Raw genomic sequence first — 22,876 nt, 5'->3', positions numbered from 1 at the left:
GGATGGAGATTTACTGCTGATCACAGAACCGTGCTTCACTGAGAGATACGCATGACAATTGCAGCTTCTGCCTAATCGTGATTTATCGCCTTTGCGATTTTATTTCGATTAATCGTGCAGCCCTAGTTTTGTAGATGTTTGCTAAGTTGTTTTTAGGGTTTAAGATGATTGTTAGAACATTGCTAAGTCGTTGTTAGGTGTTTGTGATGGTTGTTAGTGTCAGGGTTCTGTCACTTCGGTCTAGTTTATTCATGGTTTTGTGACAGAGCCCTGACACTCCCGTCATGTCGTTGTTTTCATGTGAGCGCGCGGCTTCAAGAGTGCTCCCTGCACCCTGCAGGGCCTGGAGGCCGTTCCAGAGCACGCTACTGGCCAGGAGGCAGTCCCAGAGCCGCCCAAGCTCCTTTCCCTGCTGGAGCCGCCTAAGCTCCGTGCCCAGCCGGCTCCGCTCAAGCTCAAGCTTCGTGCCTTGCCGGCTCCGCCCAAGCTCTTTGCTCTGCCGGTGCCGCCCAAGCTCCTTGCCCTGATGCCGGCTCCGCCCTTGATGAGTGCCCTGCGGGCTCCGCCCAAGCTCCTTGCTCTGCCGGCTCCCTTCTTGATACGGGCTCCACCTTCCTGCCTGCCAAGCTCCCAGCTCCGCCCTGGCCCCCTGTCAGGACTCCAGAAGCGCTAGAGTCTGCCTGGTCGGAGCCTCCCTGGTTTGTCCCTCCGGCTACGCCCTGGCCCCCTGCCGGGACTCCTGGACTGCCTGAGCCTCCCTTTTGAGGGGGGTAATATCAGGGTTCTGTCACTTCGGTCTAGTTTATTCATGGTTTTGTGACAGAGCCCTGACACTCCCGTCATGTCGTTGTTTTTATGTGAGCGCACGGCTCGAGCACTCTCATCTGCGTGTCCTCTTTCCTTGTTTCATGTTGGAGCGTGGTGTTCGGATCCTGGCAATCATGTCTTATTTAGTTTCGGTTTCGTGTTGGGGTTCAGACACTTGTGCTCCATGTTTTGTCTTGTTGTGGGAGCATGCAGTCTCGAGTTCGCTCGGGCCGTGTGCTCTTCTGTCTGTGTGTGTTGTGTCTTGTGTAGTTTTTTTGGCAGCGTGCTTTCATGTCATGTTATTTCTTGTGCTGTGTAGCACGCAGCCAATGAAAAACACAAGCTGCGTGCTACACAGCATGTTGTCATGTCTTGTGTGAACACACGGCTTATGAGTATTCTCATTAGCTGCGTGTTTGTGTCTTGTTTTGTTCAAGCACATGGCTTGTGATTGTTTTGCTGGCCATGTGCTTGTTTTTGTTTTGTGTGAGCACATGGCTTTTGTCTTTGTTTCCTGTGTGCTACATGCTCTCATGTCAGGGCTGCGTTCAGCCCCGACAAAAACGGTGCAAAACGTTTTAAACGGAAACGTTGGTGCGTTGAACACCCTGTTCTGATGACGCAAGAGTTGCAACTATGGCAGCTGAGAAGGCCATTCTTTGTGTTCTTTTTGAAGAATTTTCGGAGCCTGATGAAATCGGTATAAATACGTGTTTAATACTGCAAAATACGCTCGATGGTACAGTCATTGCCCTTGCCGTCCAGAATAAAAGAGAACATCCCAATCAAATGGGATGGGATTTGTGGAAACTGTGGTTCCTAATTATTGTGATCCAACATTTGTCTCGCATTTCTGGATGAAAAGACAAACATTTCAGGTGAAGGATCATCCACTTCTTACCTCCGAGACTGTGTTATGATCTGTATGACCTTATTATTTTTATTGTGAGTATTAGGCTTATCGTTATTGCTGATCACTGTTGTTGTGCTATGTTATTGTAATATTTACCATTATATAATCAGAGGGGTATAGAAAAGTTTATGAAAGTGTCACTCCATAATACAATAGCAAAATATATAAATATGTATAGTATTTTTATGTTACATTAATCAGTATTTAGCACACCTTCCTAAGGAAAGGATATGGACCAGAAGACATTGCAATTACTAAATGATATTTAGACAGACTTAAAGAAGTTCCAGATCTATACTTGTGCCCTTATTATTTCAGTTATTTTGCCTTTAATGTAAATAAACATGTGCAAACAATATACTTGCTCTTGTGAATTTATTTTGATGTTAATTACATTGTGCGAGCTGTCACTTTAATACCGCGTGATTTACATACATGTTGCTGCTGATTGGGCTGACATGTTTGACACACCCACCAAACAAGAGAAAACCATCTCAAACCCCGTTGCACACCGTTGCACACCGTTTCCAGGAAAAATGTCGTTCAAACCTGAAACCGTAGCAAAACGGTGCACACCGGTTTGAGCTTGAACTTGGCCCAGTTGTCTTGACCCCACGCATCTTGTTACTTTGATTATTGGTTAATTTGCTCCACCTGTATTTCCCTCATTACCCTCCTCATTTGCTCCCTATTTATTCTCCTTGTGTTTGCAGTCCTGTGCCAGTTCGTTGTCATATGTTCCCCGGTTGTGTCCTGCCGTGCCATGTCCTGCCTTGCCAGTTTTGCCAGTCTGTTTTCCCCTACGGGGTAGTTTTTGTTTGTTTTGCTTATTTCTACCATTAATAAAGTCCTTATCTTCCTGTATTATTGAGTCCTCGCTCCATCCTTCACCCCCATCCCTGACAGTTAGGGCATTAGTTGGTGGATGCTTGGGTTTTCTAAATAGTTGCTAGGTGACTACTAGGGTGTTATGGATGATTGCTTGCCCATTGCTAAGTGGTTGATACTGAAGATGGTTATTCTACATGGTTGCAAGGGCGTTGCTAGTTGCTAGGGCACAGCCAATTGGTTGTTAGGGTGTTTGTGATGGTTGTTAGGGTATTGCTAGGTGTGATCTAGAGTTTTGTAGATGGTTGTTAGGGCTTTGTCAGGCGATTTCTAGGGTGTTCTAGATGATTTCTCGGCCATTGCTAAGTGGTTGCTTGATTATTGTAGATGTCTGCTTGGGCATAACTAGAATGTTTTAAGGTGTTCTGGGTAGTTGCTAGGGTGTTGCTAGGGTTTTGTAGAGGTTGCTAGGTTGTTAAAGATGTTTGCTTGGGCATTGCTGGTTAGGGTGTTGTAGATGGTTGGATGGTAGATGGTAGAGGGTCTAATTCGTTGCTGGGGTTTTTAACATGATTTCTAGGGCATTGCTAAGTGGGTTCTTGTGTATTGTAGATGTTTGCCAGGGCATTTCTAGGTGGTTGTTAGGGTGTTGGGGCAACCATCAAAGTTGACATATAGGGTTTTGGTAAGTGGTTGTTAGGAGTTGCTGGGGTATTCAAGATGGTTGCTAGGGTGTTGATATATGGTTGCTAGTGTTTTTTTAGATGGTTTATAATGTCTGGTCTCTACATATGGTACAGTATATGGGAAATTAAAAGTATATGAATTGACAGTGAGTTTTTTTTTACTTCAAGTTATAATCATACGTCTGGTCAAGTTTGATACATATGACATAATTATTGCCTTGTGCTCTTAAGTTGCCCAACTTGGTGCCTGCCAAACAAATCCACACTGGAGTGCTGACAAAATTTCACTTGCAAATTTCTCCTGAGGCCACTTTTTGCTTGCTCAACAATGAGCTAAGCCTTTCCCAGCGTACCGGGTTCTACTGAAGCTTTTTTGATCCACACAGACACCTTGAAAATTGCTTAAATCTTGTAATTTTTCAACCTCAGATGTCAGAATAAAGGCTCAAAGTGCATTGTGGGATAGCCGCTCTGTCTTCCACAAGAGTGAACAGCTGCCCAGCAGCACTTGTATCCCAAATACTACAATTATGAGGGAAAAAAGCAATGGCATCTGAAAAGCTTTTGTCCCCAGAGACCTCATGGATATTGGATTGCACTCTTCCTGAGCTGCCACGATTGTAGGTGTTCACCTGAATTACTGACAGTTGCTGATCCATCAGAAAGGATTCCATGAGTGCTGTAATTGAGCTCATTACTTGGAGAGCTTGCAAAAACCAGAGGAAACCCAAATATACACAGTGCCTCTAACTGCTTTCGGGTCTTGGATGACCTTTCTCTCTCTCCCTTTTTTCCTGTTTAGCCCCAGCTGGCCTGAAATCTAAATCCAGTCCCTTTTTTTGTCAATAATTCACGGCCTTTTCACGGCCACTATAATCCTCTTTCGAAGGGCATGGCATAGACAATCAGCAAAACTTGATTGTGTCTGTGTGTGTTTGTGTGTACACGGTTATCACCCATAATCCTCATGGATGCTGACTGTTCTAGATATGGGTCAGTTTGTTGCAGTCAAAGAGAAAAATGAGGTGAGAAAGAGACAGGAAGCAAAAGGGCACACATCACATTGTAGTTTTAATATGGCAATGTTATATGTAGTATATAGTGTTTCTAATATGGGCACTTTTGGTCTATAAATAAACTCTAAAACCACTTTATATGTTCTCTCAAGCTTAACTGTCACCCCCCAATTTTTAAAATAGGCATTAATGTGCACTATCCAAACTTAAATTGTTATAATTCATGAACACTTTGGAATACAGAGGAAAGGTTAGTCTTTTTAAAGAAGTCAGTCAGCAGATTATCGCAGAAGTGGAATTATTTAAAAAATTTAAATATCAAAAAGTTATAGAAGTTTAAATTTACTGTACTGCAAGTATACTGTACTACAAAATAAATGTTACATACAGGTTTTACTCTAAAATTGCTAAAAAAAAATTGAGCCTTATGTCTAAATAAGTTATGTTCCAAATTTGAAGTGGATATGAAAAAAATTGAGGTTTCTGTGAGATTTTATTTAGGGCGTTATACCACAAACAGCCACCGGGTGCCATCAAAACTCCATAAAAAAAATTTTTATGCATTTTTCTGTCAAAAATGTCTAGATTTCTCTGTCAATATTACTTTTATCACAAAATAACAAATATGGAATCCTGAGACTCAGACCTTTCCAATGATATGTTTTATGTCAAGATTATAAAAAGTTCTGATTGTAAAAGTAATGCATCTTGGGCTTCTAAGCTTTCAAACGATATATAATTTATGATGATTACTAAAATATTTGATAGAGAAAAAGGACAACAAAATAAAAGAGCGCCAAGGGTCCCACAGGTGGGATGGTGACAGTTAAGTTGTTTAATAATGTCCACCAGTAGACAATACATGTATTTTCACCAGAATGTAAGCGTTCTGCATTCTGTAGTAAAAATAATATTTTAAATATTTATGGATTAGGATGGGTGACTCCTTTCTCTTGCTGAGGCTAATTTCGGTTACACTTTATTTCGATAGTCCACTTTAGACATTCTACTAACTATAAGTAACTTTGTAACTACATGTCAACTACATGTCAACTAATTCTCATTAATTTGCAACTACATGTCTACTAACTCTCAGAGTAGACTGTTAGGGTAGGTTTAGGGTTAGTAGAATGTTGACAAAGAAAGTGTTAGAAGATATTAAGCAGACAGTCTACTAATACTCTACTAACTGCTAGTTGACATGTAGTTGCAAAGTTACTTGCTGTTAATAGAATGTCTAAAGTGGACTATCGAAATAAAGTGTTACCCTAATTTCATAGCTAGAATTGTATGTATCCAAAAACACACAATGAAAAAATATTTTCACACTTTTGCATTAAATTACAAATATAGTTTCAATGGACATTTTGTATAATTAAATATTCTGTTCAGAAGTAATATTTACATCACATTATATTTCATATCGAGCTCTTCAAAGACACTGTTGTCTCTTTGTTAACCAAGTCAACTTTTGAAAACACTTAAAAATTGATTGGTGTGGTGGTAATGTATGAAACTTTTGAACAATTTACAAATAAATAATTTTCACATTAAATATTGAAATTGTTTATTTCACTCTTTGTCTAGATCATAATAGATTTTAGAATATAGCAATTCATTTTTATGATATATTTTTCTATTTCAAGATTGAAACACTAGTTCAGAAACAAGGGAAAATAAAATATATATATAAAAAACATTTATGTAAAAGTAGCTTTTGAAGGCATGGTAAAAAAGTTTCCAAGACAGTTTCTTCATAAAACAAAATGAAAATCCATATTTTTTATAAAAATCAACCCCTAGGACACAAACGTTGAAGAAACACCTGTATGAATCTTCAATACCCTTCTTGCTCATTTTCTGACTGCACCACGTTTTTCTGGTAGAATTACATTAGTATAAACTGTAGCTCTGTGTCTTGGTTTCTTGTTTCTGTTGAAATGCAGAGGTTGAGTATGCTGATGCATGTTAAAGTGGACAACTCAAGCATTCAACTCGATTGTGAAGATAACACCACAGCACTGTAGATTTCAGATAAGACGTTAGGAAACTTTTTGTTTCCTGTCATCCTATCCTCCCAGCACTCTATCTTTCTTTCCATCCCCATCTCTCTTTCTGTTTGTTTTGCATAGGTCACAGCCAATTTCTCCACTCTTTTTAATCCTTATTTTTGCATAATGATGCATAATTCATGAGGAGCTTGTGAATATGAATGAGCGTGGCAGTGTCATGGCATGAGAGTGAGTTTTTTTGTGGAGTCATAAGGGTTACTAATGCAGCGGACACCACTTCAGACACGACTGTCTCCAAACATGCCAAATGAAACTCAATCTTCACTTTAGTCTGAGGGCAATGCTAAAGTTCATTCCTCATTAAATGCACATTGAGAGTGTATCAGTTTTCCGTTCTCCTCGGGCCAGGGTGAGAGTTTAAGTGGAAAAAAATGGATGTGGGGCAGAGAGATTGATTATGTGCGACAACATGCTCCATGTTGAATTTAGATTATGTCTATTCAAAAATGTATTTTCTAATATGAATGTACCCTGAAAAATATATTCACTGAAATTCAGGTGTAATAACTAGTCCTGTTCTCCCTTTACAGTATGTGTTAAGTAAGTATATTATTATTGAGAGAACAGTGTTTGCACACAGTGCAAGGATTTATGGGAGATATTAGCCTAAAATCGTGCACAGATGTACACTTTGAAAATCCATAGAAAATTGAAAGCCATCTGGGCACTTTTGCCATACTACTTCTAATGTGTGATGGATGGAACATACTACTCCTAATCTCACATACTTTCTGTCCTATATAGTATCTATATAGTATCTTTTTGACAATTACCTCATCTCTTCTTTCAGCATTTTTGTATTTCTCTTACTTATTATGTGAACTGTTCATATGTCCTCAACATATTTTCCCAGGCTTCAGGGTGTAGCCTGACCTTCAAGATATTTGTAAGACTTAAGCTCTATTTAGGCTGTCATGCGTTCATCTATAACCACATTTGTGAGACGCCATCAGCCACCTAGTGTGTATAATAGCCATATGCATATAAATAGGTGTTCATCTTTCCATGCATACCATGTGTTGTTGATGTTGATTGAACTTGTTGGTGGGAGCCCACAGCATGCTGACGGAGAGGTGTGAATCTGGAGTGGATGATGTGTCCCAGCGGAGCGTGAAATTGAAATAACTCCCAACAGAAGGGGCAAAAAGAGAATGAGAAAGACAGACAGACAGACAGACAGATAGATAGATAGATAGATAGATAGAATATGGAATTTGGAGGCCAGGGCAACACCTTGAAATCTTCTTGAATTCTTGCATCTTCATGTTTCTCCAACCATTCCTAAACAATTTTTGCAGTGTGGCAGGGTGCATTATGTTGCTGAAATACAGTAGGCCACTGCCATCAGGAAACCATTGCATGAAGGGGTATAAATGGTCTGCAGCAATCTATAGGGGAATGTGTCAAAGTGACATCCACATAAATGCCAGGACCCAAGGCTGCTGCCATATCTTTCCCAGTTAAACATCACACATAAACTCGGCCATCCCTGATCTAAAAGAAAACGTGATTTGATCAGACCAGGCTACATTCTATTACTTCATGGTCCAGTTCTGATGCTCTTGTCCCCATTGTACATGCTTTCTGCGGTAGACAAGGTTCATTATGGACACTCTGAAAGGTCTGCGGCTATGCAGCCCCATACTCCGTAAACGGTGATGCACTGTGCTCTGTTGTAAAGATATAATCAATGTTATTCACTTCACCTGTCAGTGGGTTTAATGTTGTGGCTGATCAGTGTATAGCATGAACAACAATGTGCAGCTAATCCCAGCTAGGATGATATTAAGAACTGCAGTTGGTTTTTATAGTTTTTTCCACATTGTAGTTAATTGCTAAAGAAGCTGAAGCATCAGTGCACAAAGTGAAAGCCGGTGAAAGCATGGAATGGAGTGACAGAGAGCGTTCTGCTCCACTTTAGCTCCAGGTTTTCCATTTCACACATCATACTCATTGGTGAAACCTATAAAGAAACTAGAAACTTGGCGGCAAATGTGGTGTAGGATTTCCTTTGAAACTATTTTCATTCAGAAATTCAATTTAAATAAATGTCACAAATTATTACAAAGACATGGCACACATTGAAAGTAACAAATTTAATTAAATGTGACATTTGAAATGGTATTTTCTTGTAAAACATACTCCAGTAATCTTTGGAAAATCATTTTTATTTTGTATAGCAGGGTAAAACACTGATGCTTTGATGTTTAAAAATGAAAAAGTCCATTCCTCACTCCACTTCCACCCTGCTCACACACTCTGGTCTGGAAATATTAAGCCAGTCAGCTTAGAGGACTGGAAGTAACATGTATAATATGCTATACATGACTGGTGGTACTGGGAACTTAAGCTACATGTGTTCTCCGTCTGGTGCTTGAAATCAAGAACAATGTCAGATAGGCATAAAATGAAAGGTTCACACTAGTTATTTTCTGGATGGTGTATGCTTTCTCTTTCTGTCTGCCTATCACTTTCATGTTTTTACCCCTCACTTCTGTCCCTGGTGAGAGCATTTGGAAGCTGAACTGTCAGTTTGTTGCTTTGATTTTCTCACTGTGCCCACTAAGTCTAACCCACTACAGCCTTCTGCTGTACTCACAAACACACACATGAATACTATAGAATACACACATGAATAAATAGAGCACTAAACCACTGAAATTGCTCAAATGTACAAAGCTACGTGAATTTATTCATGGTCGACTCAGCCGTATGAACAGCTTTATGTCAATGAAAAACAGCTTCACTTCAATGCCAGCGGAGCATGTGAAAATGTAAACATCTTAAAATCACTGGATAGCTGGCCAATCACAGCACACCTCGCTTTTCAGACCGATGAGCAAGACAGAAATTTACAAAATTATATCCTGTTGTTTCAACATATCTATTGCTCTGTAAAAATATTACACAACAATCTTTCTGCTAGCTGAAAAAAAACATAGCATGTACGACATGCCTGATAACAAAGTGCAGGGGACACATTTTTTGGTTTATCAAATTGACTCTAGACTGACTTGACTGATTGACTGAGACTTCAGTTTTTCACATGACAAAGTGCAGGGGACACATTTTTTGGTTTATCAAATTGACTCTAGACTGACTTGACTGATTGACTGAGACTTCAGTTTTTCCCATGGCATCTCAAGCCTTTTTTTTTTTTTTGTATTTCAGTGCGACAGATGTCCTGCATGGAGGAAATGAGGAAAGAATTAAACACAGCCAGGAAAAGGATGAGTAAAAAGAGAGAATAAATCAGGTGAGTTCATGGATGTGTTTCCATCTCCTCTGAATAGTGCATTTCCCAGAGAATCAGCCATTTTTTCATTGTCAAAATTGCTCCAGTATACAGAAATGTTTGCTCACTGGATATTCCCAGAATGCTCTGTCAAAGCCACACTATTTACTATATTCACATACTATATCTGTTAGTCTTTAAATGATGAGTTCAAGTTTAAGTGTATGAAAAAAAAAACTTATTTTCTGTCTTCAAACCAATTTCAATCTTTCATTCCTAATGTTTATGAAAGGGAAACTATAATACTATATACAACTATTATAATAACTTTTAAATAGAGTTAAACATTAGAGTTGGCGGAAGATTACAAATACCTCCCCTTTTTATTATTTTATTTATTTATTTATGTATGCTCCTTAATTTTGTACTTATTATTATTATTATTATTATTATTATATTATGTTATGCACATTTAATTACAACTTTCATAAAGGCATGTTATAGAGCAATATTGGTGATAAAAACTAACCATGTTTTAATGCGGGACCTCAAAATTGTCCCACAGGTAATTGATTCATCTGTGTCTCAGTGTCTAATGGATCTGGTGCCTGAATTAGTGATAATGATATTGTCATAGGAAACTAGAGATAGGAGTGAGCCAAAGTTTAACAAATGAAAGTTGTTTTGAAACACCAGCTGTCTTTGTTAGTGAAAAAGAGAGTAGGAGAATAGAAAGGAGATGAACCTGAAACCTAGTGAAATTGAATTACATGTGCACTTCTAGTACTCGCTATAGATTCCAGATGGTCGTATGTGCTCATCCACTAGTATCTGACATCACACAAATACAGCTTTACATCAAAAGTGATATTGGAATATTATCAATTAAAAATGTGTTGTACAGCGATGAGGTTTCCAAAAGCAGATGTTTCTGTATCTGTAATCACTGATTTTATAGAAATTGGGAAGTGTGGATAAGTCCTTAATTTGGAACCATGTATGTAGTACAGCATGAAATTTCTTTCAGTACCCCATCTGGGTACACACACACACACACACACATACACAAACAGGCTCAAACAGTTTTATAACTGCCTTTGAAAGTCTGAAATTTGCTGTGCCAAAGGATTTGATCAGACGACTACAGACCTAAATGTGCTGAACCTCCACAGCCTCCCACACTTGTGAGTCTTGTGAGAGAAAAAACATCTCACATCTTCCTGATGTAAGCTGAAGCACACTGAAAGAGATTTTTAATTAACTGCCAACTAAAACACACACACACACACACACACACACAACCACCTGAGGGTTAAATTGACCCAGGATGTTCCATTACAGCGTTCCAGCACCTTCGACTGAAAGAAAAAAAACAAAAACATATATTGCCAGTTTGTTCGTCAATCCATTCCATTTCCTTTATCTTTTTGTTTGAGATGCTTTTCCGTACCCACTGTATATATATATATATATATATATATATGCATGCAGAACTCAGAAAACAAAGTCAACACTAATTATGCTTAATTATATTATCTAATGCTTTTTGAGTGGTGGAATTTTTGGGTCTGCCCACCCCCAAATTTAAAATATTTTTATTAATATATTTATTAGAGAATTTTGCACAGTCATTTACTGAAATTCATTATTTGAAATATATATGTATGCGTGTATAAATAACAGATGATTTGTTTAGTAGACGGTCTTTACAGTATTTTATTGATTTGCCAACATCAGAGAGGGTTTGACTATCGTTCGCACAGTTTGAGTCAAATTTTAATCACTGTAACCCCTAATAAAAAATTAATCGGGTACATTGATTTTTAAAATGTACTTAAATATTAAACAAGTGGAATTTTAAACTTTGTCTTTGTACTACACACAATTGTTAAATTGCAATTAAATTGAAATTTTTACAAAGATAACAAAGATAACTCAATTTAATTGCATTTACATTTGCATGTGCTAATATATCTATAGCAAAGAGACTATAAGTGAAATGAAATACTTTTTAGTTAATTTCACTGTTGGGTATTACAGTGTAACTGTGATCAAACTGTGAATTAACAAAGTCTACTAAGCTGAGAATATTTGCTTATATGTATACATTTAATTCTACAAAAATTTATAGAATTTTACATAAATGTGTATATTTTGAAATATATATATATGTGTGTATATATATATATATATATATATATATATATATATATATATATAATTATGAAGCTAATTATAAGTATTATATAATTACGCTTATAACAAAGTCAATAAATGTCTTTAATCAATGGAGAGCACTAAAATATATATATACATACATACATATACATTACATACAAACTTACATACTAGTCATATATCAATATATAAGTGTATAACAGTTGAGAAAAAGCTGCTTTGAGACAGCAGACACAAAGGATTATTTTCCGATTTTGTCTGTTCGCTGCAGTAGTTCTGAGGACGTCTCATGCTAACAGCTCCCATCAGCCTGTCTGCTGTCTGTGTCTAATAGAACTGGAAACTCACTCTGGCAGGTAGGAAGCTCAGAGAACAGGATTAGAGGATACAGGAGACAATCCATGTCGGACACACACACTGTGATGCTTCACTTCATTGTCTGAGAGGGATCAGACTAACCTTTGTGCTGCCGGGTCTTTGCTTTTACAGTCGCTATGGCAGCCGGCCTGACTGCAGCGACGGATGCTAGGATGCTGTTTTGTGAGCTGTAGCAAAAGAATCAGTGGCTTTTATGATGCCTTTAGTCACTGTTATATTGCACACAGACACACACATAGTGCTCCAACAATAGCTGCATGAACCCAAGCACCTCTGTCAGAGTGAAGCTAAGGGAACATTTCTCTGGTGATGCTCCGTATGAGCTGCTTCTCTGTAGGTTTATGATTTGTGCATGATTTCCTGTCATGATGTAAGGCTACAACTATTTTCTTAATTGAATATGTCAATTATTTCTTTTGATTATATGCTGTCTTTAAACATTATGCAAATATATAAGTGTATATTGTGTATGATACTGTATATTGAAATTTTTAAGTAAACTATTTGCATTTGCTTTAGGCATGTAGATTGAGTAAAGTAAATTTTTATATTTTTTGTTACATTTACAGAGTCTTTAGAGAGTAGGGTTTTTAGAACAGAAAAAAACATTGTAATATTTATTTGCATATTTGAGCAAATGTAAGAAGTATAAAATAAAAAAAAAGATACAAAAAAACTAAAAAAAAAACTGTGTTCCCATCATGTACTGGGGCATGAATAAAATGTAGCTATTAAAAATCACTTTCAGTAATTGTAAGAAATCTGTCATAGAATAAAAAAAATAAATATAAGATGAAAAATCTTTTAAAATATTTTAAATGTTGCTCTGGCAACCAACTGAAATAAGTTTAAGTACTAAAATTACTAACACTAAAACTTAAATAAAAGTGAAATACAGCTATTTAAAGAAATATTTAACATTTGTTAAAATGTAAAAAGAACATTAAATTACCAAAACTTCAAATAAAAATAAACTGAAAAAAAAAGAAAATGTAAAAATAAAAGCTCAATTGAAAATATTAGTATATACTATAATAGTATGTAAACAATACTAAAATAATACTGATGAATAATTAATACGTTTTTTCCCCCATTTGATTTGTTGTTGTAACCCCATCATAAGCCCTATCCAGATGGAGCTAGTTTTCCCTGAGGGCGTTAGAGAAATTTGTTTTCCAGACATACTTTGTGATTTTAATGCCGTCTGAATCTGCCAAGTCTGTGTTTTTCTCACACAACCTCTGTCAAAATTCCAGAGCAAATGATCCAGTTTTCCGCAAACTCAACGGTCTTCTGAGAAATCTAATCCTGTCCAAATGCAAATATATTTGATTGCTGATATTGTACCCCAACACTTCTCCTCGTGTGTTTTTTTGATCAGCCTGAGCAACCATTTGTGCACGAATCTTCTGCATGCTGTACCTTTCAATATGGACAGTATCTGATGAAAAAAATAAGTCAAAATGAATAAGGAAACTGCCAAGACTGGCCATTTAAACATCAGCGTTAGTTAAGATACTTGCCTAGATGTCTCTGCTCACTTAGGTGTGTTTATAATAAGCAGCCACTTCTAGAAACTCATGTGACGTTTATTTAAATAAGGTTTTTATGAAAAACTAAAATTATATCAAGATAATATCATTAAAAGATATATACGTCATACATGCTGCATGCCACCACATCCCATATAATTCCCACATATAGAAACTCTCTGTAGTCCTGCCCGAGTTGGTACATGGATTCACAAATGTTGAGTGATAAGAATTGTAACTCAAACATCGTTTAGAAAACTAGTATAGGGCTGTAATCTCATTTTGCCCATTGGTTCATGTGGACCAGTCAAATTTAATCCAATGTAACCAAAGACATGGAATCATCACAGGACCTGAATACTGACCTGTGGGTATTAAGCACTTTACAGCTCACACCATTATCCAGAGTGGTTTTCTGTAGTCAGATCTCTAAAGGCCGAGCACTGTCCGTCCTGCCAGAAAAATGGATTTAACGCCCCAGCTTTTTGATGTTAAAAGTAGCATCGCTCGGCTCTAACTGAAGTCCTTTTTAAAGAGCTGTAATATACACTGAATCCAGCGCAGTGAGAAACAGACTCTAAAGCCCATCCAATGCGCTGACTGTGCTCTGGGAACTGGGGCTGGAGTTTGGGAAGAAAGGAACAGTAACTCGGAGCGCCTCGTTCGGAATATCAATGGGTCTGGCGGGGTTAATGTTTAACACACCACTGCCAAGGAAAATTCAATTGCTTCCACAAAACAGGTGATATTTGAAAAGGAGCCTGAAGGAAGACTTCGAAGAGCATTGGCTCAGCAGTGTCTCCACGGACACCGAGTCAATGGGAGTGAATGAGAGGGATGAAGACATGGTAATTTAGGTAGATTATTATTTTGCGTGCATGTACGTGCTTCATATTAGCTATATTTTGTTTGAAAAGGAATGTCGGGACCTTAGAATGGGAAGAACGGAAGAGTAGATGATTTGCACATTGACGGCATCTGTAGAGAAGTCATTAAAATAAATTGACTAAATAAAAAAAATACCATTAAGAGCAAGTAAAATGGCACTTTCCATTGGATCCAAAAGTAACAGGCCATTTAAATGCTTGCTTAATAATTCTAATTAGCTGACATTATATGATATGTACCACTTGGAACTGTGCATTATTCAAATTATTGTTAATGAGTTGTTTTCACGATTAAATTATAAATGAGTTATTATAAACAGAGAAAATGTGCCAGTATTTTAGACAGCAAGGCCTCTTGGCTTTAAGCATTTCAGTCCATTAACCCAAAATAATTACCTAATTTGCGAAAAATGATTAGTCGCTTCTTTTCTCCCCATGTTCCAGGGTGTTATCTAGGTTATGAAAATAATATGTTCTCTGCACTGGTGGCACTTGTGATGCACAAAAACTTTCAGGAGTCAATGCAAACAAGTTAAACTCATCAAAATCAGCATGTCTCTCTGAATCTGCTGTTTCGGGTTGTTTGGCAATTACAAACACGGATCTCTGCCGTGTTTGCAACAATGAAATTAAAAACTCATTTACCATTTTTATAAACTCTTGATTTCACACCTCATTGATGAGACTTGTGAAGCTCATTAGGCTAAATCGCTATTCAGCGATAAAAGCATTGTGGTTCTTCCTGATACTCTGTCTTCATTCTGCAATGCAACCTGGAAAGATGAGGTGCAGAACTGACATCAATTATCAATTGCATGTGGTTCATTAAGACTGTTTGAGGAAATAAATACATATTTGGTGAAAGGCACTTGCCCTTTATGGTATAAATTAATGGGTTTTGTTCATTTTTATAAAGTAATTCATGTTTCATGGATTATACGTTTTCGGTTTTGCATAAACAGTGTACCAGATTTTGCATCAAAAGGCTGTTACTAGAAGCAAGTCATTCTGTGTTCAGTATAAATTTGATGTAATTACATAGACCTTCATAGCTGTCACAGCTGTTTGCACTTGTTGTCAGGTCTGTTTGATCAATTTCCCTACATGGGGCTCTTAATAAAATTTCAGTACTCCAGTCAAGCCCGCTTTAGATTATACTACGATACAAATATCCCCAGCATTTGGCCACTCAGCTAAACTACTCAGCAGATAATCAAACACAGCAAACAGGCTGAAATGCTCTAGACCAGTGACCAAGTTAACATATTTCTTTTATTTCCAAGATGCACATTTGAAAAACGCCCATTGTGTATTTTAAATCTTTGATTATTTTGAAATATATATAAATATATATATAACTTAATTTTCTCATCTGTGTGTATGCAAATTTATAAGTTTAAGTTAAGCTGGGTGCACACTGTATGATTTATAATAGTCTTTTACTATTGTTGCTTGTCAGACTGTACAAATATGATCCCAGCTCTAAGCCAGGTCACACTGTGGGATCTCAGTTGTTATTAATGTCAGACTATACAACAGTCAAGACTTGTTAAAATGGACATACGCAAGACTCATCCAAAGTTTTCCATCAATACGTGTTCGGTGAAGGTGAGCTGAATTCACACACGGAATTGAAAATGTGGCTAGCAAACAGAACAATCTCTACATTTGAGCATGTCTTGTCTTTAAAAGAAAAATGTGAAAAAGAAAAAAAAGGTTGTTGTCACATTAATTGCATCATCAGGTTCTGTGCTCCTAATGGTTCTTAATTTGGCGCCATCACACACTCTAAAAAATGCTGGGTTATTTCAACCCAACTTTGGGTCAAATATGGACTAACCCAGCCGTTGGGTTAAATTTTTACATACAATTTTTAACCCAAAAGTGGGGTTAGTCCATATTTGACCCAAAGTTGGGTTGAAACAACCCAGCATTTTTTGGAGTGCAGGAGAAGCCATACTGCAGGACTGTGCGTCAAAACCGATGACACTGGTAGAATTTCATTGTAGGTAAAATTTGATTGCAATTGTCATTAATTGGCTGTTGGCAAACATGTCAAACAGATTTTGTCTTAGGATCAGAGGAATCATTTATGATTCGTAAAATTTGTCTCAGATGGCCAAATTGTGGCCAAAATCATACAGTGTACATTCGGCTTTAGCCAACTAATTGTCCTACAGTAGCTACTGACATAATTTTTTAGGTGCACATTTATTGTTGTCCAGCAAATTTTCACAGGTGAAATCCAGTCATTTCAGCAGAAATCCACGTGATCAGAAATTTCAAGATTTCTCAACAGGTTCAAGTTGGTCATGCGGATTCACTATGTTGACCAAAAGAAAACGGCTTTGTTTGAAAGTGAGTTCTGTGCACGATGTGCATATGAAGCACAACTCACAGAGAAGTCACTTTCAAAACAAGCAGCTTTGTGTTTGTCAATATGAATCTTCGGTAACACTTTACAATACGGTTCCATTAGTTAATGTTAGTTAATAACAAACATGATTGAACAATGATCAATACATTTATTATAGTATTTATTAATCTTTGTTAATGTTAGTTAATGAAAGTACAGTTGTTCATTGTTCATGTTAATTCACAGTGCATTAATGTTAACAAGCACAACTTTTTATTTTAATAACGCATTAGTAAATGTTGAAGTTAACATTAACTAGGATTAATAAATGCTGTAGAAGTATTGTTCATTCTTAGTTCATGTTAACTAAAGTAGTTAACTAATGTTAACTAATGAACCTTATTGTAAAGTGTTACCGAATCCTCTTTGCCAACTTGAACCCACTGCGAAATATGCATGGGGAAATCTTTCAAAATTCCTGATTGTGTGGCTTCCAACTGAATGACTGCCGAACAACAGAAACGTGAATGCAAATTCTGTTGTGATGCTGGTGTATGATTAGCCTTTTTGCCTTTGTATGGCAGAATCGTACACCTAAAAAAAGTACTATGTTTATCTTGTGAGTATCCAACAACAAAACACTAAATGGTTGGAAGCGGTAGATATCAAGTAGGTATATCCCACATTTGACTTTGAATGGAACACAAAATAAGAGCTACAGCATTGTAGGCATGTGAGCCGAGAGTTATGTATTAAGACTCTTGATATAAGTTTATTTTTATGGTAATATGTTCTCACAATCTGAGAGAATCATAAATAACACATACTGTAGCATTCTACCAAACACTTCTCTCATATTATTCCTGAATTCTGATATTCAGTGGGGAACCTACAAGGAGTTTTTCATGCGCAGAGGCTTTGTATTAGAACAATTCCCTTTTTGGCATTTTATCTGCATTTCCTCTCAGGTTTTGTCCTACGCTATGGAGGTATGGAGGACTAGTCATGAGAATTGAAATGCATTTGCATTATTGAAAATTTGCAGCCTTCGACAAAGCATGGACTTTCTAACCCTCCCTATTTATTCTTCTCTCACTCTGCGTATTTGTGTGTTAAAGAATGACAGCGCGAGAAAGCGCGTTCATGTATTTCTGTCAGTTTGTGTCCTTGGGTTTTATGGGCCATTTGGATGCCATGATGAAAGCTATAGCCGCAGGGACAGACTGAGAGGTGTACAGTACAAATGGGGTAATGATGTCACAAGAGCTGCTTTGAAACCCAACAGCCACGGGAAACAAAAGACTATTACACCCTCCTCTCTTCCTTTATCTACTGACTCATCCCTCTTTCTCTTACCTCTCATATCCTTCATCCCTTTCTCCTTATTTTCTCTCTCACTCTTCCTTTCTCTGCAGAGAGGCTTGTGTCTGTAGTCATCATACGCAGGGCACAGCGGCTTTCCGAAGTGTCATAACACGTTAACAGTCCTGCCACTCAAGTGCCTCTTGCAGAGACCAAACAGAGACCAAGAGCTCTGGTTATATCTCTGCAACACAAGGACCTAATAACAGTGTTTCTCAATGGGTTTTGCTTCAGGAGCTCTGGCAACCAAACACATTACCAACATTTATTATAGTAGGAAAGTGATAAAAAAATTTGAGAATGTGTGAGTGTGAAAGCCTTTTGGAGAATTGTGCGTTGGTTCCTGTTTTGCAGATCTGATTGCACTCACACACGAAATCTAGAGCAGCTGTTTGCTCGATTGGTGTTTCGCGTTTGGCTTCTGTTTAATCACACCACTAAATCAGCAGAAAAGCAGAGGGATATTTTTTAAAGCCAGACTGTGGGAATTAAAGGAATACTTCTTTCAAAAAAATTTAAATTCTGTCATGTGTTTGTGGTAGTGTGTTCCCAAGCTGTATGATTTAAATTCTTCCATGGAAAACAAAAATAGAAAGGACAATCTTGTCTTTTCCATATATCAAAAGTGACAAAACATGCACCATTAAAAAGGCCATATGACTCATGTTCTATATTTGAAGTCTTCTGAAGCCAAATGATAGCTTTGTGTGAGGAACCCGACTGTGTTGTCATTGTCTCATTTCTATTTGCGCATATTCAAACCAGGTTTGTCAATAATAGACTGTATAGATTATCGTTTAAAAGTTTGGAGTCAGTAAGATTTTGTTTTTGGAAGGAAATGAATAATTTTATTCAACTGCAAATTAAATTGATCAGAAGTGACAGTTGTCACAGTCATGGACTTTTGTTGTGTTTTCATTTAGTTTCTGTCGTCCTTTGATTATTTCATTCAGTTCACCTGTGTTTGATTAGTTATCATCCTCACCTGTCTGACCCTCGTTATCCCACCCTACTTAAGTGACCCTTTCAGTTCATTTAGCTGCCTGTTATTAGTTGTGTATGCTGCTTGTGTTACCCTGGTTTTTTTATGAATCTTCATCATCTTGGATTACTATTAAATGTTATTTGAATTACCTTCGTCTTCGTGCGCCTCCCTTCACAAGAGCGTGACAACAGTAAAGACATTTATAGTGTTACAAAATATTTAAAATATTCAGCTTTGCCATCAAAGGAATAAAATACATTTTAAAATATATTGAAATAGAAAACATTTAAATTGTAATAATATTTCACAATATGACTGTTTTACTGTATTTTTACTGTATCAAATAAATGCAGTCTTGTTGAGCATAAAATACTTCTTTCAAAAACATGAAAAAAAATCTTACAGACCCCAAACAGTAGTGTATATAAATCACTTAATATGTTGGAGGGTTTTTCAGTGAATCTTAATGAAAGTCATGATGGTTTGGAAAAATATGAGTTTGAATAAATAATGATAGAATTTTCATTTTTGGGTGAACTGTCCCTTTAAATCTAATCTTCAGTTTGTAATATGATGCCTCACTCATAATACACTTATACAGTCAAACCAAAATTTATTCAGACACCTTCAACATTTCACACATTATCACAGTTTATTTGCTATAGTTTAGAAAATGGTAATAAAATATGACAAGAACTCAGAGTTCTTGTGTCAGAACAAACTCATCTTGATAATGTCAGATAACACTTAAGCAAAACATGGTCAGGTCAAAGTTTCTGAATAATTGTTGGTCCCAAATTTTTATAAATTTTACTGGTAGTCCACTGTATGAAGAATTTTTGGGTATAATATGTCACAGTTTACTTTATTTTGCTATCCTCACTTACATAAATTAACTGTAGTGTCCTGCACCCACTAGTAAAAAAAAATAAAAAATTATATCTGGTGTCTGAATAATTTTTGGTTTGACTGTATATTTAAACTCACATTTACAGCTTGATATTCAAAAGCAGTCCTCTCATCAGAGTGCTGTTTAACACTAAAAAAAAGTTTACCTTTCCCCCCCTTATTATTAATCTTCTGCTAGAGTGCTAGAGGTAAAAGAGCACAGAGATCTAAGTCTATGAACCTGTGAGGTATTAAAAGTTAAACTGACCTGCACATCAGAGCTAATGTTGAGAGACTGAGGAGATGGAAGAATGACACAGAGAGAGTAAGATTTGTGTCAGGGTGTACTCACTCTAGGTGATCTGAACCGTGCCCGAGCACATTTGACCCCCAAAGTCCGGTTCGCTTGACTAGTGTGATTGCTCCGTACCGCGCCTGGGCACGGTTCGTTTAGCCGTCCCTGCCTGGCTCGCTTTGAAGAGGTGGGATAGAGCACGGTTCAGTTGGGCTCGGGCGCGGTATGCATGTAGTGTGATTGCTTATCGCGCCGGAGCACGGAACAGCTACTATTTTGTGTGCGCTACTGTCATCATTACGACCGCAAACATCTTCTATTACTACTACTACAGTATACTTTTCAATTAATTTAATTAAATCAAGTATATTTAAGTTTATTAGGGGTCTGGTTCTCACGTTATTGATGAACACGAATTGTAGTTTGTGAGTAAAGCTGCAAATTCTTTCATTAACGCCAGCTACCTCCGTAATAATCCTCTGATACATGCAAGTGAAAATCGTTGCACGGCATAAATGATAAATTTATTAGGCAGTCTATTAGCGAAAGTGGTTTTCTCCCTGTTATCTCGTACACAGGGCTGTCCTTAGCTGACGTGGGGCCCAGTGCGAGGTAGGGAGCGGGCTGCACCAGTTGCACCCCCCTAAGGACGGCCCTGCTTGTACATGACGTAAGGGATAATCGTGCTCGGGCTCGGTTCAAGGCAACTATGCCTAGTGTGAGTATAGTGTCAGTCTCGTCAGATTATTCACCTTTTGACCTGAAAATGCTAATCTTCTGCTAATGCTTAATCTACACAATTGGATTTGCATTGGGTGGATTGTGGTTTTGTATGGCTTTGTTTCCTTACCTAATTTGTTTCCATTTCCTAGTTGTTGTTGTTCTTGTTTTTTATTTCCATTTTTATAATTGGTGTTTTAGTTTTCCTGAGAATTAGGAGCTCAACTAGTTATGCAATTTTACATTAATTTAGGCTAACATATGTTAGATGTTCCCCTGTGAGGGCGATGTTTTGTATCTTCTACAATGATCTAAATGAAAAATATATGAAGAAAATGTATTTATTTCCCTGTCTGGAGATCATTGAGGCTGTTAGCTGTTTATCAGCTGTCTATTAGCTGCGAAAAGACAGCATGTGATATATAGCCTATATTGTAAAAAGCCCTCATAGTTTTTCATACTTCATAAAAAGAGTGCCATGAGCTGAGGTTTGTATGAAGTTTTATTTTGGATGAAAATATTGAGCTTTAGTTACTTCTGCGTCATTTGGCTGAGAGTTTGAGCGAGAGCTTTCCCGCTCACTCACACACACACACACACACACACACACACACACACACATGTTTGTTTTTGTGAATTGTGGGGACATTCCATAGGCGTAATGATTTTTATATTGTACAAACTGTATGTGCTATTGCCCTACACCAACCCTACACCTAACCCTACCCCTTACAGGAAACTTTGTGCATTTTTACTTTCTCAAAAAAACTCACTCTGTATGATTTATAAGCATTTTGAAAAATGGGGACATGGGGTAATGTCCTCATAAGTCTCCTTGTAATACCTATGTCATACCCATGTCATTATACAAATTTGTGTCCTCATATGTCACAAAAACGCGCACACACACACACACACACACACACACACACACATGCCTGTACATTTAGAGACAGTGAGATTGCGCATAATCCTATGTACCACTACAGATGAAAATTGTCTTGTTTTTTTCTGTTAAAATGAACAAAATCATTTTAAATGATCTCTTAATGTTGTTAAAATTCAGTCAAAGATGGAAAACAAAGATCATTATCAATGTTTAAAACAGTTGTGCTGCTTAATGTTTTTGTGGAAAATGTGATACATTTTTTAAAGATTAATTGATGAATAGAAAGACAATTGTCCTGAACCCATCTTACTGATGTTTTAATGGTAATATACATTTTAAATTGTCTGTCAATGTTTTGAAAATTTGGCAAAAGCCGTAAAACTTTTGTTTAAAGCAACATCCAGCCATTAGTAACGGTGTTTACTGTAAATATGTGATGGTGATTAAAGATAATTACAGTATGTAGTATGACAGAGTATGATCTACCATGATCAAAATACACAAAACCTTAATTCATTCATAATTAACAGCACTGGAAATGTCAGCAATATATTGACCACTGAACTGGAAATCTGGCCACTTTTTTCTTTTCTTATGCTTTAGTTATAAGAAATGTATGATGAACCTTCCTTTGAACTCTCCCAACTCTTTAATACCAGAAGTCAATTTTCCACATTTGATTTTCCACATTTCTTCTTTTCGTCTTGTTTTCCTTGGTTTGGTCTTTATTGAGGTGTATTCTGATTGGCTGCTGTAAGGCTATGCCGTGCATTATGTTCATTAGCGTTCATCTGAGGAAAATTGGGTTGTTTATAACAAACACTGCACTGCCAGTGTTTTTTTTTTTTT

The 22,876-nt window shown here is 37.1% G+C and overlaps 1 protein-coding gene across 1 annotated transcript in view; it reads left to right on the top strand.

Annotated features, from left to right (window-relative positions):
- Positions 1-9,497: 9,497 nt before the first annotated feature.
- LOC107722024 (disks large-associated protein 1-like) overlaps positions 9,498-22,876 on the top strand; it is an 82,301-nt gene continuing 68,922 nt past the window's right edge. The window contains exon 1 of the mRNA XM_016530252.1: positions 9,498-9,578. The gene's annotated coding sequence lies outside the window, so the exon portion shown is untranslated. The remainder of the gene's footprint in view (positions 9,579-22,876) is intronic.

Source organism: Sinocyclocheilus rhinocerous, unplaced genomic scaffold (genome assembly GCF_001515625.1).
Source record: "Sinocyclocheilus rhinocerous isolate Xijiao unplaced genomic scaffold, SAMN03320098_v1.1 scaffold754, whole genome shotgun sequence".
In the NCBI taxonomy this organism is placed as follows: Eukaryota; Metazoa; Chordata; class Actinopteri; order Cypriniformes; family Cyprinidae; genus Sinocyclocheilus; species Sinocyclocheilus rhinocerous.
Note: the sequence above shows the minus strand (reverse complement) of the source record. Positions and strands in the feature narration are given on the sequence as shown.